At 35.4% G+C, this 10,354-nt stretch overlaps 1 protein-coding gene across 1 annotated transcript in view; it reads right to left on the bottom strand.

The window, feature by feature from the left end:
• prdm6 (PR domain containing 6) overlaps window positions 1-10,354 on the bottom strand; it is a 128,719-nt gene that overhangs the window by 66,564 nt on the left and 51,801 nt on the right. The gene's annotated exons all lie outside the window — the stretch shown is intronic.

The following is a 10,354-nucleotide window of genomic DNA, read 5'->3' on the forward strand; positions in this document are numbered from 1 at the left end:
ACTTTTAAACCGCCTCTTAACCTGGTATTGTGTGGGACATATGAAGTTCTGAAGAGTTCAGCAGCCAATGCCATTGTAGGAAAACACCAGTTTGGTAAACCTGCTGACTCCTCAGAATGTGTTAAGAAGGAGACACAGGTGTGTGGACGTTTAGTGTCCCTGGTAGAGATGCCTGCTTTGTATGGAAAATCTCCTGAGGCAATAAAGAGCTGCAAAATGCAATGTGTTTCTCTCTGGAATCCCGAAGGTGTCCATGCCTTTATCCTGGTCCTTCCTGTGGGACCCCTCAGTGACGAAAACAAGCGAGAGTTAGAGATCATCCAGAATGAATTTGGATCTCAGGTCATCGACTTCACCATGATTCTTTTTGCAGTGGAATCAGATCCCACAGATCCAGTTGTTGTCAACTTTGTTAGTGAAAACAGAAACATCCAGGAGCTCTGTCAGAAGTGTGGAGGTCGAAACATCATCTTCAACATCAAAGACAAGCAGCAGGTCTCTGAGGTGTTGCACACTGTGGAGAAGATGACAGCTATGGGATCTAAGTGCTTCACAAGACAAATGCTTGTTAAGCCTCGATTGATTAAATTCGAAGGAAACCCTTCACAGAAGACAGAATCCTTTGATAATCCCAACCACAGCCCAGATGCTCTCAGGATAGTGATGATTGGGAAGACTGGCTGTGGGAAGAGTGCAACTGGAAACACCATTTTAGGCCAAAAATGCTTTTATTCTAAAACCTGCATGAAGTCAGTGACAGACGTTTGCAAAAAAGCAAAAGGAGTGATCGACGGCCATCCAGTTGCTGTGGTCGACACACCAGGCTTGTACGACACGACTCTGTCCAACCATGAAGTCAAACAGGAGCTTGTGAAATGCATCAGCTTGTTGTCTCCAGGACCTCACGCGTTCTTACTGGTAGTGCAGATTGGTCGATTTACCAAAGAAGAAAAAGACACAGTAGAGCTCATCAAGGAGTTTTTTGGCAAGAAATCAGAAGACTTCATTATTGTTATATTCACCAGAGGAGATGATCTTCAAGATCAAACAATAGAGAGTTACATGGAAGAAGTCAGCGATGACTTTGTTAAAAAACTGATTGACGACTGTGGAGGAAGATACCATGTTTTCAACAACAGAGATCAAAATAATCATTCACAAGTCGCAGAGCTTTTAGACAAAGTACAAACAATGGTGAAGAAAAATGGTGGCAGCTGCTACACTACAGAGATGTTCCAAGAAGCTGAGGCAGCCATACAAAAGGAAATGAAGAGGATCCTAAAAGAGAAAGAAGCAGATATGGAGAAAGAGATGGAAGAACTTCAAAGGAAACGCGATGAAGAAATACAGGCGAAAAAGAAACAAATTGATCAAGAAAGAGCAGAAAAAGAAGAAGTACTGAAGGAGAAGGAAGAACTGATTAACCAGGAACAAGAGAAGACAAAGAGAGAGGAGGAAAAGAGAGAACAGGAGACCATAGCATCAATAAGATATGAAGAAAAACTCCGAATGCAGTGGGAAGAAAAACTTGAAGCTCTTGAGCAGAAAATAAAATCAGAATGTGAAAAAAATGTACATGCTGACAGAAAGCTGATGGAAAACCGAGAAGAGATGAAATTAGAACGCGAAGCTTGGGAAAAAGAACGCAAAGAATGGTGGGAGAAACGAAATCAAGAAGACAAACAGAGGAAAGAGGAGGAACAAACGCTGCTTATAAAGCTCAAAGAAGAATATGATGAGGAAAGAAACGAATATGAAAGCAAAATAAAAGAACAAGATAGACTCAGGAGAGAACAAGAGGAGAGAGACTGGAAATTAGCGCAGGATATCTATGAGGCAAAAGTCAAGGAAATGAAGAAGAAAATTGCAGAAGAAGCCAGAAAGCAAGCAGAAGAATTCAATGAGTTCAGACAGAAATATTCAGTAGATTTTGCAGCATTGAGAGCAAAGCATGACAGTGAGATGGAAGACATGAAGCAAAAACAACAAAAAAGCAACGCCATCATACTTAAACATCTGCTCATGAAGAGAGAATACAAGAGAGACTTTGACAGACTGAAGAAAAAACAGGAACAAGAAATGGATGAGCTGAATTACAATCTTTCTATAGGAAATGAGGGCGAGCCAATTGAAGAAGATATCAACCAACTACAGCTAGAACATGATAAACAAATCAATGACTGGATAGCAGAATATGTACAGAAAGCTGACGGAGATAAGTCTTGCAGCATTTTATAAAACAGGCTCTTTTACCTGAATGTCAGTTTGATTTAACTTTGATAGCTTTTGGTTTTAAAGCTTTAATAAACAAATGCTTTTGTTATAGCTGCATGATAGATGACACTTATGTAGTTCCATATAATATAATATACTCAAATTATTACAAATTGATTAATATGTTCTAAAATCACTGTCAATCTTTTTTTTTTTTTTAACTGCAGAAAATTTTGCCTGCTAAGTAAAAGCATGAATGAATGTAAACTAATCATATAAATCAGTTAGGTAAAGATCTCGTTTAATTTGCATCATGCCATTTTTACTGCAGGAAGTAATGCATATTTTTCCATTTAAAAACAATCACTGGTGTCAATAATCTCACGAAAAGCACAAAATGTCTTTGGCTCAGATGTATTTGTTATTTACAGAAAACACTTTATTGCACTATATAACCATTTTTTAGCACAGCTTGTCTCTTTTTTCAGAATGATAAAAATTTTCAATTCCTGATTGTTTTTTGTTTTTATAAAATACTTATTGCATCTGATAAGTAGTCTGTGTAGAGATATATTAAAATGTAAGCTTCATATTTTGGACAAAAACCAGTTGATGTTCTTATCGTTAATTTTGATGATCACTTTACGGGACAATGAATAAGTACTACTGTTGGGAAATATGACAGTAAACTTTAAATAAAAGCAAACATTAGCTGAAGACTCTTTACGGATATTGATTGATTGGAAAAAAGACCGTAAACTGTTGTAATCTAACTTTAAAGTGAAGGAAATGTAACAAAGTACAGGCAACCTAAGCATGGAACCGCACTTCATAGTGAAATTCAAACCATATTTGTTGAAAAGCTTGATTTAATTTGTTTCTTCAATTTTGAATCTTTGAAATAAGGGAATATGTCCTGCCTTTATTCAAAAGGTCCTTTCATATTTAAACCCAGTTTCAGAAAATTTATTTCACAGAGTTTATAGGGTAGACATCATCTTTTAGACCTTAACAAATAATCTACACACCTGACAGTTACGCCACATTCTTTAAACGTACATGTACATAGGAAGATCAGTGACAGTTCTCAATTATAATAATGTGAGTGTTTGAGGTGGAAACACCACTGTTGGAATAACGCAGCTTGTACTAATGCTGTGAGCTCTTTAGGACAAGAAATTATTTAAAAAAAACTTGTAAAGGTAGACTCCATGGTTTGCTGCTTGATTTCATATGCCTGTGGCAATCATGCAGAAAAAAATAACCGAATTCAAAAATTAAGAACTGTAGTCCATTGATTTTGTCCCTAAAGCATACAGGTTTTGATTCTGTGGTTATGACTCAGCAGTTTTTACTCATTCACTCATTCACACAAACTGCTTTTCTATGTAAGTCTATTAACCACATCTTAATTTAAACCCACTGTCAGTTTTTTTGATAATGGACCAAAATCCACACATTTCTGTTTTTTCAACTAGTTAAGGCAATGTGCCCTTTACCACCATTTGCTCCTTGCCCTGCATAGCAAGTGATATCCTTGCCATCACATCTTGTGAACATTTTCTACATGTAGATCAGGATGATTAGCTCAACTTGATATTCATCACTGACAATGATTAGATCTTTGGGTGTCCTGTACGTGCCTGGTTAATCCAAGTGGAAAAGCATCCCAATAATAACAAAACAACTAATGCAGATTCTCGCTTAGATTAGACATAAAACCACCTGAGACTTGTACGACCTTTTTCTGTTGTTGAAGGTTCAGACAATGCATGGAGCTTGCGCAGATGCAACAGAGCATAAAGAATCCAGGGAATGCTCAGTGTTTGGTCATTTATCAGTAACTGTATCAGACATCACCTTTACTCTGTTGTCATACTTGTACAAGGCAACACCTTGATATTCTGATAATGAAAGGTGGTTACAAGTAACCTGATTCAGTTTGGAACTACCAAGGGACATTTAACAGCACTGAGTAAAACGTCAGAGTGTCACCTGGTGAGCACAATCACTGAAAATAGTCAAAGGAGCTTGCAAAGAAAAGCGTCTGGACTTCTGTTGCTTGAAGACGTTTCACCTCTCATCTGAGAAGCTTCTTCAGTTATAAGGTCAAATGGTGGAGAGTCCCAGATTTAAACCTAGTGGGTCAAATAAAGTGTAAAGTAAAGTTATTGGCTCTTTTAAGGGGACTTCACGGTTCAAATCAACTCGTTGGAAAGGATAATAGCGCGATCTGCCTTATTACAAAACCTGCCATTACTGTGCATTTAGGTGACCATGATGAGAGAGACATCTCAGATGCTGGCAGTTCTCGCTGCAGTCTACCGGTAGCGTCTCCTTTCAGGCCAGGATAGACGAATGTCACCGAGCAGTGACTAAGTTTGTGGTCAAAGGCTTGAACCCATTTGCCACAGCAGATGCCCCCGATTTTCGGTAAGTGAATGCGTTTAATTGTAGGCAGGGACATTACTGGATATTCTTGTGTAATTGCTACATAATTTATGTTATACTTACTGTTATTGCTACAGGAGAATATTTATTTTATTATTTTACATTTACAACTTTTTTTTCCTGGGGACCCTGTGACACCCCATTGAAGAGCCATAGGCTGTGGATCTGTTGAGATCTCACTGTTGGGTTTGTAAGGCCATGTTACTCCTAAATTTCTATCTTGTTCAAAGAGAAGATATAAAACAAAGTTCTAAGCTACTCGACCTTATTGTTCTCCTTTTTAAAAAAGAATTGATAAGAGAATCGATAAAGAATCGAATCGTTAAACAGAATCAAAAATGGAATCGGAATCGTGAAAATCTTATCAATACCCATCCCTAATCAGGATCCCGCAACAGCCACAGGGCAGAAGGATAACACTTTTTACTTTTCAGCCACCATCTTTTCATGGAGACTGTTTAAGTTTAAAACCTAAATGTAGCGCTGTACTCTTGTCAGTATATTTTTGTTATTTTGTGTTTATGATTTGATATAGATGTTTGACGTATAGTTTAAAATGTCTTTATAAAACTGATCAATAAGTTATTACATTAGCCCAAACAATACCCCTATGCCATGATGCTTCACTCCATAATGTACATTGGGTAAAATAAGTATTGAACACAACACCAATTTTTTCAGTAAATATATTTCTAAAGATGCTATTGACATATAAATTCTCACCACATGTTAGTAACCACCCATAAAATCCCCCACATGCAAATAAATCAGACCACGAAATTTTAAGTTATGAAACTAAGTGACAGTTTACTTGGCTGTGTTTGGTGTCATTGTCTGAATAATGTCATTTATATTTTCAGTTTGTAAAACAAACAAAACTGTCCTGTTGACATAGGTGTGGTCCCAGACTCACCGTGGTTCAACACACGAGATGTTATCATGTGACTGAAAACATAATCTATTCTGGGGTTTTTTTAGCAGATGTTTGTATTGTATGAGAAGTTCGAATTGTTTGGTTATTTTATTTCTGTAACTATAAGTAACAAATAGGTTTTTGACACATTTCTAAATACACTCTAAATCTTTAATATTATATTGAGAACTCATATAAAAAGTCAAAGATTTGCAATGAAATGAGCTCACTTTAGACAAGCTTTTTAAAAGTAACGCCCTGTGCAGGAGGAGCTTCAACTTCTTGTTTTCTTTTCTGATCTGCATCTTTTTCTTTCTCTTTGACCTTATGCGCTGTAAGGACTACCACAACAATCTCCACCTGGTGAGTTCCTCAAGATGAAAAAACCCAATAAATCTCAGCAGGAAATACTATAAATGCATGTATAACTATGTTATAGTAAAATGTTTAGATCAAACGTGCTAACTGGAAAAGGAATATACATATTTCTAATTTGGGGGGATCAGTGTGTTTAGAGAACTCAGTCTTACAAATGACTGCTTTTTTTTTGGTGAGTTGGTTATCTAAGAATATCAATTGTGATTGGTCTATTTCATTAAAATGTTTAGTATACGGAACTTGATTTTCTCAGCCAGAAGTTTTCTTATCTACTCCAATAAAAAAATTATCGTTTCATTCTTGTTTCTGCAAATGAACTTCACTGTGTAACAATGATAAATATGCTATCTAACTGATAATGAGTGAAATCTTTTTTGGTGACAAATCTGAAATTTTAATAGGCATATACAAGCATATGTAAAGGTAATACGCATATAAAAAGCATATATAAAGATAAATTGAAAGTGCAAGTAAAACAGAAAATGCCACTGCCACAGTCATATGCTACTCCTTACCACGCACATCTTAACCACCTAGCTTTCATTTCTCTTCTACAAATGAGTTAAAAAATTAAATATTGCACTGTACTGTTGTCAGTGATATGTCAGTTATTAAATACTTACAATCTGATGTGAATAATGTCATTTATATTTTCAGTTTGTCCTGTTGACATAGGTGTGGTCCCAGACTCACTGTGGTTCAACACACAAGATGTTATCGTGTGACTGAAAACACAATCTATTCTGTTTTTTAGGCATATGTCATTTCTGTTAGAAATGACAGGTTAAAACTTCAGAGACTGTTTAAAACTTAAATGTAGCACTGTCATTGATGTCAGTTATTTAATACTTACAATTTCATGTATGAAACATGATTTTCCACAGTCCCAGGCTCACTGTGGATGGACACAGTAGTGTGTGAATGAACAATATTCACTTTGCCTTCAAAGCTTCAGTAATTTAACTCATGAGTACATAGACTGATATTTTTTACAGTGGAGACTGTACAAAGTATTAGCTACATAATTAATTAAAATTGTTTATGGTTATTCAGTTCTGGTGACCAGATACACAGGATTCACAGTCTGAAGTTACTGGAATAAATACACCATACTGTTTTTCACAGAATATATATATATATATATATATATATCCAGAATATCGCTTATGGCCGCTACTGTCTGCTGTAATGGAAGAGCAATAATGTCAGGTAAGTATACATGAATTGTATATGCTGAAATCCTGTCTTATGCACTATTTCCATAACTAAAAGGCTTTGCTGGCTTACATCTCACAGTATTTCTAATCACAGCAAGAAGATGAAGAAACTAAGCATTATAAAGGATTATTGCTTGTATTATTAAAGATGTTATCTTGTTGTAATGGTGATGAACAATAAAATACACCTATGCATACAGGGATATTTTTGAAAATCGTTATAGGCAAACCAAGAAAATTCAATTAAAAGCTTTAAAATTAAGCCCCGAAACTATTACTGCTAATTTATGAAGTTGATATATGTCAAAAGAATACATTTTAGTTTTAGCCACTTTAAAAAGAACAGTAAATAACAAAATCTTAATTTGAAATGTGCTTTTTAATTTGACTTTTCATTCACTTGTCATTCAAGAACTATCAAAGGCCCTAACCTGCATAGAGGGATAAATGAATAACCTCTGATACAGTAATATTCTTCAGTAATATTTTTGGGTTGGCTTTTTTTTGCAGGCTCTGAGCTGAACATCGTGCTACTTGGAGGTACTGACTGGGACGAGACAGTACTAGGCAACTTGATAATATGCAACAAAGCTTTTCAACATTCATTACTGTTTAAAGACAAGCAGTGTGTGCACGCACATGGAGAATGGAAAGGAACATTACTAACAGTAGTGAAAACCCCAGATATTTTTGATCTTCAATTCCTATCAGTGACAAAAGAAATGGACAGTCTGATGAGTCTTTGCACACCTGGACCAACTGTGATACTACTGATAGTGAAACCTTCCAATTTCACTGAAGAGAAACGGCTGGCACTAAAGGCAATTCTAACCTTGTTTGGTCACGATGGTTTACACCACTCAATGGTGATCATAACACAAAAACAAAATAAGCTAAATTTGAATTCCCCTATGCATAAATTAATTCAAGACTGCAATCAAAGGCAACATGAGATCAAACTTGATAGAAATGATCTATTCAATAATAAAAGACATCAAGAACTGATGGAAAAGATAGAAACTATGCTCACTGATAACAGGACAACAGCAAGTGATTACTGCCTCCAAACTGTGCTTTCCCAAGAAGAAAGAAACATACAGATGGAAGAAAGCTCTAGAAAAATAACAAAACTGGATGGTGAAACAAAGAAAAACGAAGAATGGCCGGAAAAAGACAAATATGTTGCACTAGAAATAGACAATCAAATTAAAAGAGAACAGGAGGATAAGCAGCAAGCAGAGCTACAGAAAGACTACCTGAAGTATGTCCATCTCACACTCAAGGATTATGCACTAAAACTGAAAGAATTGGTGAAAACTAAGGAAAAAGATCAAGAAAGCATGAAATTGACAGATGAGTGTGACAAAATAGAAGACCTCAATAAAAAGCATTCAAAGCAGATTGCAGATCTGAAACATGAGCACAGTGAATATATAGAAGATCTCAAAAATAAACATAAAGAAGAACTAATGTATAATAAAAATGAGCACAGTGAAAAAATAAAGAATCTCACAGAAGACCATAGTAAAGAAATAATGGCATTTGAGCACAAAATATTTCATCTGACTGTAAATCACTTAGACGACATAACACAGCTGCTGCAGGAAAACATTGAAACAGTAGAACATCTAAAGCAGGAGCAGGATGAGGAAATAAAGAATCTAAAACAAGATTGTGAATCAACCATCTTCAATCTGAAGAAAAGGCATGATAAGAGCATTGCAGATATTACACAAGAGAATGACAAGAAAATGGCGAATATAAAGGAAGAACACTTTAAAGAGATCAACAATTTGAAGAAAGAGTGTGAAGTAATAAAGCTAAACCAAAAATGTGAATATACAGTACAGGAACTGATAAAGCAGTATGGAGACAAAATAAAGCCACTGAAGCAAGATCGTGAAGACAGCCCCGGATTTTTGAGCAAAATTTCAAATATAGCGAAGTTAATTAATAACCTACAGCAAGATCATGGCAACAGAATATCACAAGCCAACCAAGATTATACTAACAATATTTGGAAGCAACGAAAGGATGATGAAATAACAAACTTAAAAAAGGAGTATGATGAAAAGACCCATAAACACGATATGGAATTTGAAGCCAAAATAAAGAAACTGAAAGAAAACACTGAAAAAGAAAAGATGGATATAAAAGAGGAGTATGAGAAAAAACTAACGAATCTGAAAAATGATCATATCAAAGAAATGAGAGATCTGAAAGACAAAATGGCTTCACAAAAACAAGATCTCAGAAAAGATTATGACAACAATATAATACATTTAAGAAAAGAAAATGATGAGAGAATACAAGACCAGAAGAAAAAATATGTACAGCAAATAAAAGATCAACAGCAAGAGCATGAGGACAAATTCAATACTCAAAAACAAGAATATGATCAGAAACTAAGTGCTCGACAACAAGAGCATGAAGACAAATTGAATACTCAGAAACAAGAATATGATCACAAACTAAGTGCTCAACAAAAAGAGCATGAAGACAAACTGAATACTCAGAAACAAGAATATGATCACAAACTAAGTGCTCAACAACAGGAGCATAAAGACAAACTAAGTGCTCAACAACAGGAGCATGAAGACAAATTGAATACTCAAAAACAAGAATATGATCACAAACTAACTGCTCAACAACAAGAACATGAAGACAAACTAAGTGCTCAACAACAGCAACATGAAGACAAATTGAATATTCAACAACAAGAGTATGATCACAAACTAAGTGCTCAACAACAAGAGCATGAAGACAAATTGAATACTCAAAAACAAGAATATGATCACAAACTGAATACTCAAAAACAAGAGTATGAACACAAACTGAATACTCAAAAACAAGAGTATGAACACAAACTAAGTGCTCAACAAAAAGAGCATGAAGACAAACTGAATGCTCAACAACAAGAGTATGATCACAAACTAAGTGCTCAACAACAAGAGCATGAAGACAAACTGAAAACTCAAAAACAAGAATATGATCAGAAACTAACTGCTCAACAACAAGAATATGATCACAAACTAAGTGCTCAACAACAGGAGCATGAAGACAAACTGAATGCTCAACAACAAGAGTATGATCACAAACTAAGTGCTCAACAACAAGAGCATGAAGACAAACTGAATACTCAAAAACAAGAATATGATCACAAACTAAGTGCTCAACAACA

This window comes from Pundamilia nyererei, unplaced genomic scaffold (assembly GCF_000239375.1).
Source record: "Pundamilia nyererei isolate P.nyererei 1_Seehausen unplaced genomic scaffold, PunNye1.0 scaffold00038, whole genome shotgun sequence".
Lineage (NCBI taxonomy): Eukaryota > Metazoa > Chordata > Actinopteri > Cichliformes > Cichlidae > Pundamilia > Pundamilia nyererei.